The sequence below is a fragment of the Thalassophryne amazonica genome, chromosome 14, assembly GCF_902500255.1.
Source record: "Thalassophryne amazonica chromosome 14, fThaAma1.1, whole genome shotgun sequence".
Classification (NCBI taxonomy): domain Eukaryota; kingdom Metazoa; phylum Chordata; class Actinopteri; order Batrachoidiformes; family Batrachoididae; genus Thalassophryne; species Thalassophryne amazonica.
Genome location: NC_047116.1, coordinates 26531515 through 26548756, shown reverse-complemented (window position 1 = coordinate 26548756; position 17242 = coordinate 26531515).

Genomic DNA, 17242 nt, shown 5'->3' with positions numbered 1-17242 from the left:
TGAAAGATAGAACAAAACCTCTTACAATAATAATAATAATAATACTAATAATAATAATAATAGATTAGATTAGAGAGAACTTTATTGATCCCTTGGGAAGATTCACAAATTGTTCCAGCAGCATTGTATAGCAGCACACAGGGTAAGAAGCACACAGAGTATCAAAAGTGAAAAAAAAAAAGCAAAACAGTTTTCAAATATAAATACAAGTACACAATATAAATGCCAGACATACTGATCAATGGGCTACTACTGTTCCTCTCATTCTCATTCCCAACCTCTGTCTTCCTGTTTCGACTTCTCCCCCAAGTGAGGAGGATAATAATAATAATAATAATAATAATAATAATAATAATAATAATAATAGATTAGATTAGATTAGATTACTTTAGATAGAACTTTATTGATTCCTCGGGAAGACTCCCAAATTGTTCCAGCAGCATTGTATAGCAGCACACAGGGTAAGAAGCACACAGAGTATCAAAAGTGGAAAAAAAAGAAAAACAGTTGTCAAATATAAATACAAATACACAATATAAATGCCAGACTGGTCAGTGGGCTACTACTGTTCCTCTCATTCTTATTCCCAACCTCTGTCTTCCTGTTTCAACTTCTCCCCCAAGTGAGGAGGATAGTAATAATAATAATAATAGATTAGATTAGATTAGATTAGATTAGATAGAACTTTATTGATCCCTTGGGAAGACTCCCAAATTGTTCCAGCAGCACTGTATAGCAGCACACAGGGTAAGAAGCACACAGAGTATCAAAAGTGAAAAAAAGAAAAAGAAAAACAGTTGTCAAATATAAATACAAATACACAATATAAATGCCAGACATACTGGTCAGTGGGCTACTACTGTTCCTCTCATTCTCATTCCCAACCTCTGTCTTCCTGTTTCGACTTCTCCCCCAAGTGAGGAGGATAGTAATAATAATAATAATAATTATTATAATAATAATAATAATAATTATAATAATAATAATAATAATAATAATAATAATAATAATAATAGATTAGATTAGATTACTTTAGATAGAACTTTATTGATTCCTTGGGAAGACTCCCAAATTGTTCCAGCAGCATTGTATAGCAGCACACAGGGTAAGAAGCACACAGAGTATCAAAAGTGGAAAAAAAAGAAAAAGAAAAACAGTTGTCAAATATAAATACAAATACACAATATAAATGCCAGACATACTGGTCAGTGGGCTACTACTGTTCCTCTCATTCTCATTCCCAACCTCTGTCTTCCTGTTTCAACTTCTCCCCCAAGTGAGGAGGATAGTAATAATAATAATAATAATAGATTAGATTAGATTAGATTAGATTAGATAGAACTTTATTGATCCCTTGGGAAGACTCCCAAATTGTTCCAGCAGCACTGTATAGCAGCACACAGGGTAAGAAGCACACAGAATATCAAAAGTGGAAAAAAAAAAAAAGAAAAACAGTTGTCAAATATAAATACAAATACACAATATAAATGCCAGACATACTGGTCAGTGGGCTACTACTGTTCCTCTCATTCTCATTCCCGACCTCTGTCTTCCTGTTTCTCCTTCTCCCCCAAGTGAGGATGATAATAATAATAATAATAATAATAATAATAATAATAATAAATTAGATTAGAGAGAACTTTATTGATCTGATGGGAAGACTCACAAATTGTTCCAGCAGCATTGTGTAGCAGCACACAGGGTAAGAAGCACACAGAGTATCAAAAGTGAAAAAAAAAGAAAAACAGTTTTCAAATATAAATACAAGTACACAATATAAATGCCAGACATACTGGTCAATGGGCTACTACTGTTCCTCTCATTCTCATTCCCAACCTCTGTCTTCCTGTTTCGACTTCTCCCCCAAGTGAGGAGGATAATAATAATAATAATAATAATAATAATAATAATAGATTAGATTAGATTAGATTACTTTAGATAGAACTTTATTGATTCCTTGGGAAGACTCCCAAATTGTTCCAGCAGCATTGTATAGCAGCACACAGGGTAAGAAGCACACAGAGTATCAAAAGTGAAAAAAAAAAGAAAAACAGTTGTCAAATATAAATACAAATACACAATATAAATGCCAGACTGGTCAGTGGGCTACTACTGTTCCTCTCATTCTTATTCCCAACCTCTGTCTTCCTGTTTCAACTTCTCCCCCAAGTGAGGAGGATAGTAATAATAATAATAATAATAATAATAATAATAATAATAATAGATTAGATTAGATTAGAAAGAACTTTATTGATCCCTTGGGAAGATTCACAAATTGTTCCAGCAGCATTGTATAGCAGCACACAGGGTAAGAAGCACACAGAGTATCAAAAGTGAAAAAAAAAAAAAAAAGAAAAACAGTTGTCAAATATAAATACAAATACACAATATAAATGCCAGACATACTGGTCAGTGGGCTACTACTGTTCCTCTCATTCTCATTCCCAACCTCTGTCTTCCTGTTTCGACTTCTCCCCCAAGTGAGGAGGATAGTAATAATAATAATAATAATAATAATAATAATAATAATAATAATAGATTAGATTAGATTACTTTAGATAGAACTTTATTGATTCCTTGGGAAGACTCCCAAATTGTTCCAGCAGCATTGTATAGCAGCACACAGGGTAAGAAGCACACAGAGTATCAAAAGTGAAAAAAAAAAAAAGAAAAACAGTTGTCAAATATAAATACAAATACACAATATAAATGCCAGACATACTGGTCAGTGGGCTACTACTGTTCCTCTCATTCTCATTCCCAACCTCTGTCTTCCTGTTTCAACTTCTCCCCCAAGTGAGGAGGATAGTAATAATAATAATAATAATAGATTAGATTAGATTAGATTAGATTAGATAGAACTTTATTGATCCCTTGGGAAGACTCCCAAATTGTTCCAGGAGCACTGTATAGCAGCACACAGGGTAAGAAGCACACAGAATATCAAAAGTGGAAAAAAAAAGAAAAACAGTTGTCAAATATAAATACAAATACACAATATAAATGCCAGACATACTGGTCAGTGGGCTACTACTGTTCCTCTCATTCTCATTCCCGACCTCTGTCTTCCTGTTTCTCCTTCTCCCCAAGTGAGGATGATAATAATAATAATGATAATAATAATAATAATAATAATAGATTAGATTAGAGAGAACTTTATTGATCTGATGGGAAGACTCACAAATTGTTCCAGCAGCATTGTGTAGCAGCACACAGGGTAAGAAGCACACAGAGTATCAAAAGTGAAAAAAAAAAGAAAAACAGTTTTCAAATATAAATACAAGTACACAATATAAATGCCAGACATACTGGTCAATGGGCTACTACTGTTCCTCTCATTCTCATTCCCAACCTCTGTCTTCCTGTTTCGACTTCTCCCCCAAGTGAGGATGATAATAATAATAATAATAATAATAATAATAATAATAATAATAATAATAATAATAATAATAATAATAATAATAATAGATTAGATTAGATTACTTTAGATAGAACTTTATTGATTCCTTGGGAAGACTCCCAAATTGTTCCAGCAGCATTGTATAGCAGCACACAGGGTAAGAAGCACACAGAGTATCAAAAGTGAAAAAAGAAAAACAGTTGTCAAATATAAATACAAATACACAATATAAATGCCAGACTGGTCAGTGGGCTACTACTGTTCCTCTCATTCTTATTCCCAACCTCTGTCTTCCTGTTTCAACTTCTCCCCCAAGTGAGGAGGATAGTAATAATAATAATAATAGATTAGATTAGATTAGATTAGATAGAACTTTATTGATCCCTTGGGAAGACTCCCAAATTGTTCCAGCAGCACTGTATAGCAGCACACAGGGTAAGAAGCACACAGAGTATCAAAAGTGAAAAAAAAAAAAAAACCAGTTGTCAAATATAAATACAAATACACAATATAAATGCCAGACATACTGGTCAGTGGGCTACTACTGTTCCTCTCATTCTTATTCCCAACCTCTGTCTTCCTGTTTCAACTTATCCCCCAAGTGAGGAGGATAGTAATAATAATAATAATAATAATAATAATAATAATAGATTAGATTAGATTAGAAAGAACTTTATTGATCCCTTGGGAAGATTCACAAATTGTTCCAGCAGCACTGTATAGCAGCACACAGGGTAAGAAGCACACAGAGTATCAAAAGTGAAAAAAAAGAAAAACAGTTTTCAAATATAAATACAAGTACACAATATAAATGCCAGACATGCTGGTCAATGGGCTACTACTGTTCCTCTCATTCTCATTCCCAACCTCTGTCTTCCTGTTTCGACTTCTCCCCCAAGTGAGGAGGATAGTAATAATAATAATAATAATAATAATAATAATAATAATAATAATAATAATAATAATAATAGATTAGATTAGATTACTTTAGATAGAACTTTATTGATTCCTTGGGAAGACTCCCAAATTGTTCCAGCAGCATTGTATAGCAGCACACAGGGTAAGAAGCACACAGAGTATCAAAAGTGAAAAAAAAAAAGAAAAACAGTTGTCAAATATAAATACAAATACACAATATAAATGCCAGACATACTGGTCAGTGGGCTACTACTGTTCCTCTCATTCTCATTCCCAACCTCTGTCTTCCTGTTTCAACTTCTCCCCCAAGTGAGGAGGATAGTAATAATAATAATAATAATAGATTAGATTAGATTAGATTAGATAGAACTTTATTGATCCCTTGGGAAGACTCCCAAATTGTTCCAGCAGCACTGTATAGCAGCACACAGGGCAAGAAGCACACAGAATATCAAAAGTGAAAAAAAAAAAGAAAAACAGTTGTCAAATATAAATACAAATACACAATATAAATGCCAGGCATACTGGTCAGTGGGCTACTACTGTTCCTCTCATTCTCATTCCCGACCTCTGTCTTCCTGTTTCTCCTTCTCCCCCAAGTGAGGATGATAATAATAATAATAATAATAATAATAATAATAATAATAATAATAATAGATTAGATTAGAGAGAACTTTATTGATCTGATGGGAAGACTCACAAATTGTTCCAGCAGCATTGTGTAGCAGCACACAGGGTAAGAAGCACACAGAGTATCAAAAGTGAAAAAAAAAAGAAAAACAGTTTTCAAATATAAATACAAGTACACAATATAAATGCCAGACATACTGGTCAATGGGCTACTACTGTTCCTCTCATTCTCATTCCCGACCTCTGTCTTCCTGTTTCGACTTCTCCCCCAAGTGAGGAGGATAATAATAATAATAATAATAATAATAATAATAGATTAGATTAGATTACTTTAGATAGAACTTTATTGATTCCTTGGGAAGACTCCCAAATTGTTCCAGCAGCATTGTATAGCAGCACACAGGGTAAGAAGCACACAGAGTATCAAAAGTGAAAAAAAAACGAAAAACAGTTGTCAAATATAAATACAAATACACAATATAAATGCCAGACATACTGGTCAGTGGGCTACTACTGTTCCTCTCATTCTCATTCCCAACCTCTGTCTTCCTGTTTCAACTTCTCCCCCAAGTGAGGAGGATAGTAATAATAATAATAATAATAGATTAGATTAGATTAGATAGAACTTTATTGATCCCTTGGGAAGACTCCCAAATTGTTCCAGCAGCACTGTATAGCAGCACACAGGGTAAGAAGCACACAGAATATCAAAAGTGAAAAAAAAAGAAAAACAGTTGTCAAATATAAATACAAATACACAATATAAATGCCAGACATACTGGTCAGTGGGCTACTACTGTTCCTCTCATTCTCATTCCCGACCTCTGTCTTCCTGTTTCTCCTTCTCCCCCAAGTGAGGATGATAATAATAATAATAATAATAATAATAGATTAGATTAGAGAGAACTTTATTGATCTGATGGGAAGACTCACAAATTGTTCCAGCAGCATTGTGTAGCAGCACACAGGGTAAGAAGCACACAGAGTATCAAAAATGAAGAAAAAAAAAAGAAAAACAGTTTTCAAATATAAATACAAGTACACAATATAAATGCCAGAGATACTGGTCAATGGGCTACTACTGTTCCTCTCATTCTCATTCCCAACCTCTGTCTTCCTGTTTCGACTTCTCCCCCAAGTGAGGAGGATAATAATAATAATAATAATAATAATAATAATAATAATAATAATAATAATAATAATAATAATAATAATAATAATAATAATAGATTACATTAGATTAGATTACTTTAGATAGAACTTTATTGATTCCTTGGGAAGACTCCCAAATTGTTCCAGCAGCATTGTATAGCAGCACACAGGGTAAGAAACACACAGAGTATCAAAAGTGAAAAAAAAAGAAAAACAGTTGTCAAATATAAATACAAATACACAATATAAATGCCAGACTGGTCAGTGGGCTACTACTGTTCCTCTCATTCTTATTCCCAACCTCTGTCTTCCTGTTTCAACTTCTCCCCAAGTGAGGAGGATAGTAATAATAATAATAATAATAATAATAGATTAGATTACATTAGATTAGATAGAACTTTATTGATCCCTTGGGAAGACTCCCAAATTGTTCCAGCAGCACTGTATAGCAGCACACAGGGTAAGAAGCACACAGAATATCAAAAGTGGAAAAAAAAGAAAAACAGTTGTCAAATATAAATACAAATACACAATATAAATGCCAGACATACTGGTCAGTGGGCTACTACTGTTCCTCTCATTCTCATTCCCAACCTCTGTCTTCCTGTTTCTCCTTCTCCCCCAAGTGAGGATGATAATAATAATAATAATAATAATAATAATAATAATAATAATAATAATAATAGATTAGATTAGAGAGAACTTTATTGATCTGATGGGAAGACTCCCAAATTGTTCCAGCAGCATTGTATAGCAGCACACAGGGTAAGAAGCACACAGAGTATCAAAAGTGAAAAAAAAAAAAGAAAAACAGTTGTCAAATATAAATACAAATACACAATATAAATGCCAGACTGGTCAGTGGGCTACTACTGTTCCTCTCATTCTCATTCCCAACCTCTGTCTTCCTGTTTCAACTTCTCCCCCAAGTGAGGAGGATAGTAATAATAATAATAATAATAGATTAGATTAGATTAGATAGAACTTTATTGATCCCTTGGGAAGACTCCCAAATTGTCCCAGCAGCACTGTATAGCAGCACACAGGGTAAGAAGCACACAGAGTATCAAAAGTGAAAAAAAAGAAAAACAGTTGTCAAATATAAATACAAATACACAATATAAATGCCAGACATACTGGTCAGTGGGCTACTACTGTTCCTCTCATTCTCATTCCCGACCTCTGTCTTCCTGTTTCTCCTTCTCCCCCAAGTGAGGATGATAATAATAATAATAATAATAATAATAATAATAATAATAATAATAATAATAATAATAATAATAATAATAGATTAGATTAGAGAGAACTTTATTGATCTGATGGGAAGACTCACAAATTGTTCCAGCAGCATTGTATAGCAGCACACAGGGTAAGAAGCACACAGAGTATCAAAAGTGAAAAAAAAAAAGAAAAACAGTTTTCAAATATAAATACAAGTACACAATATAAATGCCAGACATACTGGTCAATGGGCTACTACTGTTCCTCTCATTCTCATTCCCAACCTCTGTCTTCCTGTTTCGACTTCTCCCCCAAGTGAGGATGATAATAATAATAATAATAATAATAATAATAATAATAGATTAGATTAGATTAGATTACTTTAGATAGAACTTTATTGATTTCTTGGGAAGACTCCCAAATTGTTCCAGCAGCATTGTATAGCAGCACACAGGGTAAGAAGCACACAGAGTATCAAAAGTGAAAAAAAAAAAAGAAAAACAGTTGTCAAATATAAATACAAATACACAATATAAATGCCAGACTGGTCAGTGGGCTACTACTGTTCCTCTCATTCTTATTCCCAACCTCTGTCTTCCTGTTTCAACTTCTCCCCCAAGTGAGGAGGATAGTAATAATAATAATAATAGATTAGATTAGATTAGATTAGATAGAACTTTATTGATCCCTTGGGAAGACTCCCAAATTGTTCCAGCAGCACTGTATAGCAGCACACAGGGTAAGAAGCACACAGAGTATCAAAAGTGAAAAAAAAAAGAGAAAGAAAAACAGTTGTCAAATATAAATACAAATACACAATATAAATGCCAGACATACTGGTCAGTGGGCTACTACTGTTCCTCTCATTCTCATTCCCAACCTCTGTCTTCCTGTTTCTCCTTCTCCCCCAAGTGAGGATAGTAATAATAATAATAATAATAATAATAATAATAGATTAGATTACTTTAGATAGAACTTTATTGATTCCTTGGGAAGACTCCCAAATTGTTCCAGCAGCATTGTATAGCAGCACACAGGGTAAGAAGCACACAGAGTATCAAAAGTGAAAAAAAAAAGAAAAACAGTTGTCAAATATAAATACAAATACACAATATAAATGCCAGACATACTGGTCAGTGGGCTACTACTGTTCCTCTCATTCTCATTCCCAACCTCTGTCTTCCTGTTTCAACTTCTCCCCCAAGTGAGGAGGATAGTAATACTAATAATAATAATAGATTAGATTAGATTAGATTAGATAGAACTTTATTGATCCCTTGGGAAGACTCCCAAATTGTTCCAGCAGCACTGTATAGCAGCACACAGGGTAAGAAGCACACAGAATACCAAAAGTGGAAAAAAAAAGAAAAACAGTTGTCAAATATAAATACAAATACACAATATAAATGCCAGACATACTGGTCAGTGGGCTACTACTGTTCCTCTCATTCTCATTCCCGACCTCTGTCTTCCTGTTTCTCCTTCTCCCCCAAGTGAGGATAATAATAATAATAATAATAATAATAATAATAGATTAGATTAGAGAGAACTTTATTGATCTGATGGGAAGACTCACAAATTGTTCCAGCAGCATTGTATAGCAGCACACAGGGTAAGAAGCACACAGAGTATCAAAAGTGAAAAAAAAAGAAAAACAGTTGTCAAATATAAATACAAATACGCAATATAAATGCCAGACTGGTCAGTGGGCTACTACTGTTCCTCTCATTCTTATTCCCAACCTCTGTCTTCCTGTTTCAACTTCTCCCCCAAGTGAGGAGGATAGTAATAATAATAATAATAATAGATTAGATTAGATTAGATTAGATAGAACTTTATTGATCCCTTGGGAAGACTCCCAAATTGTTCCAGCAGCACTGTATAGCAGCACACAGGGTAAGAAGCACACAGAGTATCAAAAGTGAAAAAAAAAGAGAAAGAAAAACAGTTGTCAAATATAAATACAAATACACAATATAAATGCCAGACATACTGGTCAGTGGGCTACTACTGTTCCTCTCATTCTCATTCCCAACCTCTGTCTTCCTGTTTCTCCTTCTCCCCCAAGTGAGGATAGTAATAATAATAATAATAATAATAATAATAATAATAATAATAATAGATTAGATTACTTTAGATAGAACTTTATTGATTCCTTGGGAAGACTCCCAAATTGTTCCAGCAGCATTGTATAGCAGCACACAGGGTAAGAAGCACACAGAGTATCAAAAGTGAAAAAAAAAAAGAAAAACAGTTGTCAAATATAAATACAAATACACAATATAAATGCCAGACATACTGGTCAGTGGGCTACTACTGTTCCTCTCATTCTCATTCCCAACCTCTGTCTTCCTGTTTCAACTTCTCCCCCAAGTGAGGAGGATAGTAATACTAATAATAATAATAGATTAGATTAGATTAGATTAGATAGAACTTTATTGATCCCTTGGGAAGACTCCCAAATTGTTCCAGCAGCACTGTATAGCAGCACACAGGGTAAGAAGCACACAGAATACCAAAAGTAGAAAAAAAAAGAAAAACAGTTGTCAAATATAAATACAAATACACAATATAAATGCCAGACATACTGGTCAGTGGGCTACTACTGTTCCTCTCATTCTCATTCCCGACCTCTGTCTTCCTGTTTCTCCTTCTCCCCCAAGTGAGGATAATAATAATAATAATAATAATAATAATAATAATAATAGATTAGATTAGAGAGAACTTTATTGATCTGATGGGAAGACTCACAAATTGTTCCAGCAGCATTGTATAGCAGCACACAGGGTAAGAAGCACACAGAGTATCAAAAGTGAAAAAAAAAAGAAAAACAGTTTTCAAATATAAATACAAGTACACAATATAAATGCCAGACATACTGGTCAATGGGCTACTACTGTTCCTCTCATTCTCATTCCCAACCTCTGTCTTCCTGTTTCGACTTCTCCCCCAAGTGAGGATGATAATAATAATAATAATAATAATAATAATAATAATAATAATAATAGATTAGATTAGATTAGATTACTTTAGATAGAACTTTATTGATTCCTTGGGAAGACTCCCAAATTGTTCCAGCAGCATTGTATAGCAGCACACAGGGTAAGAAGCACACAGAGTATCAAAAGTGAAAAAAAAAAGAAAAACAGTTGTCAAATATAAATACAAATACACAATATAAATGCCAGACTGGTCAGTGGGCTACTACTGTTCCTCTCATTCTTATTCCCAACCTCTGTCTTCCTGTTTCAACTTCTCCCCCAAGTGAGGAGGATAGTAATAATAATAATAATAGATTAGATTAGATTAGATTAGATAGAACTTTATTGATCCCTTGGGAAGACTCCCAAATTGTTCCAGCAGCACTGTATAGCAGCACACAGGGTAAGAAGCACACAGAGTATCAAAAGTGAAAAAAAAAAGAAAGAAAAACAGTTGTCAAATATAAATACAAATACACAATATAAATGCCAGACATACTGGTCAGTGGGCTACTACTGTTCCTCTCATTCTCATTCCCAACCTCTGTCTTCCTGTTTCTCCTTCTCCCCCAAGTGAGGATAGTAATAATAATAATAATAATAATAATAATAATAATAATAGATTAGATTACTTTAGATAGAACTTTATTGATTCCTTGGGAAGACTCCCAAATTGTTCCAGCAGCATTGTATAGCAGCACACAGGGTAAGAAGCACACAGAGTATCAAAAGTGAAAAAAAAAAAGAAAAACAGTTGTCAAATATAAATACAAATACACAATATAAATGCCAGACATACTGGTCAGTGGGCTACTACTGTTCCTCTCATTCTCATTCCCAACCTCTGTCTTCCTGTTTCAACTTCTCCCCAAGTGAGGAGGATAGTAATAATAATAATAATAATAGATTAGATTAGATTAGATTAGATAGAACTTTATTGATCCCTTGGGAAGACTCCCAAATTGTTCCAGCAGCACTGTATAGCAGCACACAGGGTAAGAAGCACACATAATATCAAAAGTGAAAAAAAAAAGAAAAACAGTTGTCAAATATAAATACAAATACACAATATAAATGCCAGACATACTGGTCAGTGGGCTACTACTGTTCCTCTCATTCTCATTCCCGACCTCTGTCTTCCTGTTTCTCCTTCTCCCCCAAGTGAGGATGATAATAATAATAATAATAATAATAATAATAATAATAATAGATTAGATTAGAGATAACTTTATTGATCTGATGGGAAGACTCACAAATTGTTCCAGCAGCATTGTGTAGCAGCACACAGGGTAAGAAGCACACAGAGTATCAAAAGTGAAAAAAAAAAGAAAAACAGTTTTCAAATATAAATACAAGTACACAATATAAATGCCAGACATACTGGTCAATGGGCTACTACTGTTCCTCTCATTCTCATTTCCAACCTCTGTCTTCCTGTTTCGACTTCTCCCCCAAGTGAGGAGGATAGTAATAATAATAATAATAATAATAATAATAATAATAATAATAATAATAGATTAGATTAGATTAGTTTAGATAGAACTTTATTGATTCCTTGGGAAGACTCCCAAATTGTTCCAGCAGCATTGTATAGTAGCACACAGGGTAAGAAGCACACATAGTATCAAAAGTGAAAAAAAAAGAAAAACAGTTGTCAAATATAAATACAAATACACAATATAAATGCCAGACATACTGATCAGTGGGCTACTACTGTTCCTCTCATTCTCATTCCCAACCTCTGTCTTCCTGTTTCAACTTCTCCCCCAAGTGAGGAGGATAGTAATAATAATAATAATAATAATAATAGATTAGATTAGATAGAACTTTATTGATCCCTTGGGAAGACTCCCAAATTGTTCCAGCAGCACTGTATAGCAGCACACAGGGTAAGAAGCACACAGAGTATCAAAAGTGAAAAAAAAGAAAAAGAAAAACAGTTGTCAAATATAAATACAAATACACAATATAAATGCCAGACATACTGGTCAGTGGGCTACTACTGTTCCTCTCATTCTCATTCCCGACCTCTGTCTTCCTGTTTCTCCTTCTCCCCCAAGTGAGGATAATAATAATAACAATAATAATAATGAACAATAACTGCTCCCCTCCAGTTTTCATTAAACAAAAAAATTTAAAAACAAACAAATGACACAAGGATTCAGATGCAAAACCCAGTAAGTCCATTTTTAAATAGACAAAATTCAGTGTAAAATAGGAATTTATTGGAAAAGGCATTAGAAATGATGATGATGATGATTATTAGTATTATTCAAATTTGAGCTGAATAAACTTTAAAAATTGTACGTGCAGTTAACTGCAGTTATTATTACGGCTGTCTGTCTAACTTTCCTCAAATACTCATCTTTCAGCTCACACCGAGTCTGTTTCTGTAAAAACTGAGGTCTTCCTAAACAATTTTCCCAGTAGAATATTAAGACCATAAATCAGTGTGTGACCCAAAAATGTCAACTTTCATGACAAATGAAGACACAAAAGCAGAGTCTGTGAGAAAACTCTGCATGTATCCCAGAGTGCATATTTTACATCATGTTGAAGGACTTCCCGATGGCTTGTCCACTGGCAGGATGGCGGGAAGGAATTTAGGATTATTATAATTCTAATGAACAATGTTGATGCAGTGAGGTCAGAGGTCAGAGCCAGCATCCCTTGGAGCTGTCACCGACGTAGGATTTGACAAAAGGATTATGCAAAGTAGCTGAAAGACTCTCTGCACGTTTCCACAGTGCAGGCAGGCCACTCTTCTCTGCTTCTTGAGTGGAACAGTTTTACACGCTGTAGCTGACAGCAAATGGAGCCATTTGGCCCTGAAATGTCTGTGATCCATGATTTCACCCTGAGAACTTGCACTTTATCCAGACTCCACTGGAGGGTGCTTTGGTGTTCTAGGAAACATGAGTGACAGTGTTAAAGGTTCCCGAAGTGAAAAGACCAAAAGAAAAAAAATGCACAGTGACACCAGTGTTTTTCACTGAAAATAAAACCTCCCTCCCTTATTTTGAACCCTTTAAAGATAATTTTAGCTTTTAATCATGCAAATGAAGCCGGTGACATTTACTTGACAGGTGCCGTCCTAATCAACCCATAAGAACATTTTCAGTAAAATTCTTATTAAGAAGTAATGAAAGATTGTGTATTCTGTAGGATTTTAAGGCAGTCCTCCAGAATTTCAAGAATTCAGTGAGAACGTTTCGCTACTTTCAACTCAGCAACCATGACTGGTCTGACTTCACACACAAGAAGGCAACCCTCAACAGCATTGTAGCCCTGCAAGTATCTTTTGCAAAGGGTTTGATTCCGTTGAGTGGATTGCTCTCTGGGGCATCTTGAGAATTTGTGGGATGCCGAAGAAGTTGCTGAAAATCAAAGCCAGCATATTGGCCTGCAAACGCTTTGGGGAAAGTGTCCTGAGGAATGTTTGGGATTTCTCTGCAGATGTTTTCCTTCAATACATCAATGCTTGGCATCAACATAAAGTTCAGGGTCTCTGCAAGTAAAAAAGAAACATAAGTGATTAAGTTTGTAGCATTTAAGGGTCAAACCGAGTGTTTTAAATGTTGTATATTTTTTTGGGACACCCTATATACAGATACTGCGATTGTGGATTAGAGGCAGAGATTCTTGAGTTTTTACAAGTGAAAACTGGTGTTCCTCAGAGATGTGTTGTGGCCCTTACATTGTTGAATGCTTGCAAGGACTAGGTGTTGGGTAGGGTTTTTGAAACTAGCAACTTTTGAAACCAGCTTTTGTTGGCAAGAAAAGGTTGGCTGACCTTGACTTTGCAGACAATGCTGTGATCTTTCCAGAATCAATGGGTATTCTGATTGTAGCACATGAGAAGCTGAGTGAGGAATTGCAGTGTCTGAGTTTGCGATTGTCCTGGATCAAGACAAAGATGCTGAGACATACATGTCTCTGGGTCCTTGGCCTTTGAGAACAAGAGGCGCCTGGGAAGAGCTCATGGAGTCATGAGGTCCCTTAACAGAGGTGTTTCGTGATGCCGATATCTTGCAGGAGAAAGAAGGTCTAAGTCTTTAGGGCCCTGGTGCTACCTGTCTTGCTGTATGGTTGTGAGTCTGAGATGCTAACCATTGACCTGAGGTAACGACTGGATGTCCTTGGTACTAGGTGTCTTCGAGGGATCTTTGGGTACCACTGGAAGTACTTTGTGTCAAATGAGTTGTTACTTCAAAAACACTCAAATGAGAAGTATCACTTGCATGGAGCATCAGCTTTGACATTTTGGCCATGTGGTGCATTTCTCTGTGCATGATCCAGCACATAGGTGCTTGAATATTGATGATTCCAGTAGTTGGAGAAGTCCAAGAGGACGGCAAAGCATCACCTGCCTGTGGCAGATAGTTGGTTATTTTACAGATATAGGGATCGACCAGTTGTCTGCTTGGGTGGTTACCATCCACGACCCAATGTGGGTCTGTGGTGTTGTGGATGTGGCAAAGCACCGGTACCAGTGCATGCTCCCAAATTATTTCTTGATGCATAACTCATAAAACATCAAAACCACAACACAAATTCTTGATGACTTACATAACTCATTCACACCTCTGTTGTCTATTTGTTCTTTGGGTCGCTTTTGCTGAAATCTACATCTTTGATTTTATTCCAAATTAGTGTCCCCAGAGGGCCCAGGAAGCTAACAAAACACTCAGATTTCACCATCTTCAGTCCCACACCATGAGGTGTGGGAGCTGTGAGAAGGTGGGTGAACTGCAGTCATGAGACTGCGACAAGAAAAAGAAACCAGTTTTAGCATTCTGACATGTCATTCCCATCCTTACATGCAGCTACATGAAGAAGTGGGCGATGTGAAGGCACCAGTCCCAGCCAAAGCCTTGGGCCTCTGAATAAAACCACTGAAAACAAGGGAATACATAATCACAAACAGCAATAGAACAGTGAAATGTATAGTTCCAAAACATCTGTGAAGCTCCCCTCTCGACCCCTGCAAGGTTTTGTAGAGTTGCCTTTGATTGATTGATTTGCTATACTAGATCAATGACCAATATATATCTGCACCTGAGAAAAACCAGGGGAAAGACCCAGTCTTTCAACAGTTTCCTGGACTCAAACATCAGCAGAGTATTCTATGATGCATATCACAAAATGGCCGACGCACATCCAAAATGTCCTTCTATCTGGTCTTAACCTAACTGCTTTTCAAAATGGCTGACGCACAAAAAGTCCTTGTATTTGGCTCAACTATCTGATCCTTGTATAAGCTGTCTAATTGATAAAACCATCTGATATTTTTATAGCTGTCTAATTGATAAAACCATCTGATATTTTTATAGCTGTCTAATTGATAAAACCATCTGATATTTTTATAGCTGTCTAATTGATAAAACCATCTGATATTTTTATAGCTGTCTAATTGATAAAACCAAAGTATTTGCATCTATTTGGACAGCATGATGGAACTCTGATTTATTATTTGGCATCGACATACACAAACACACATACACAAACACTATAAGATTTTTACATAACAACCTTGATTGCAACATGAGTAGATACCCACTAATACCCACCTACTTCATTTTGATTCACGACAGGTAAGGGCCGCCTACATGGGGATGGCTGGAGGAACAAAAGTTAGCGTAGACAGGAAATCTGGGCTCTTTGTTCCAGATGTAGCGTGTGATCTGGTCCAAGATCTCAGCACTGCAGATGACTCTGTATCACTGTTTGAACTTTTTCAATACAACATCTAAACTTTGAAGTCCATTTCCTGTTCAATTCTTTTTGAGATCACTCACCACATAAAATAACCTAACAGTATCTGTATCTGGTGAATCTGCCAAACCTGTTAAAAGATTCACTTAAGTGTCTCTGCATTGATGTTTGTGATTTGGACCAATCAAGTTGAGAGACTCCTCAGGCAGTCATGGGGTCGCTGGACAGAGGTGTCTGGCAACACCATCTTTGCACAAGAACAAACGTCCAAGTCTTTCGGGATGCTGGTGTTTTCTGTATGATTGACGTATCCATCAAAGTTGATTAGATGTGGAGGGGTTTGTCCTCAACATTTGCCCTTTTAATTTTGAGAGATTCAAGATGATAATATTTGTTTTAGAGTTACTGTGTTAACAAACTGCAGTAAATGTATTCTTCTGTCTATCTATAACCAGATGACATATCTTTGTGGCCGTGGCCACAATGGGGTTTGAATACCAGATCGCTGGTACTTGAGATCAATTCTCTACCAGGTCAGCCAAAGGTAAATTCCTCTCTATTCAAGCTAGTAGGAACATCTTTTCAATCTGGGGTTTTCAATATAGATACATTTATGCCCACAGCTGAAAAGACACGGGCATAAACATAAAGCTTCAGAACTGAAACTTAAAGAAAGAAACCCACCACCTGGCGAAAATGGTTAACATCTAAATCTCAGAACCATACAATAAGACAGGTAGCACTAGGATCTACATTACATCGCCATCTACATCGCCAAAAACCACAAGTTATAAAAGTGAACGTCTCTACAAGTTCAACTCTTTCACCACATACGGATACACTTTTGACGGCTGAGTTCAGGAAGTCACTGAAAACCTTGATGTTAGTCTTGATACAAGACAATCTTGAGATTTTCCTGTATCAAGATTGCAACCAGTGTATCTGAGGATTCCAGAAAGATCGCAGCTGTATCTGAGAAATCAAGGTAAGTTGCTGGTTTTCAAAACCCGACCCAACACCCAGTCCTTGCAAGCATTAAACAGTGTAGGAGCCAGAACACATCCCTGATGCACAGCAGTTTCCAGTGTGAAAACTCAGAGTCTCTGCCTCCGCTCTGCTATTTCAGCCTCTATAATGTGTAAACTATAGCAAATCATAATTTTAAAGCCTATGTGTTCAATGTATTCATGGGATCTGTACTGTTTGTCAAAGTATGTTACATGCA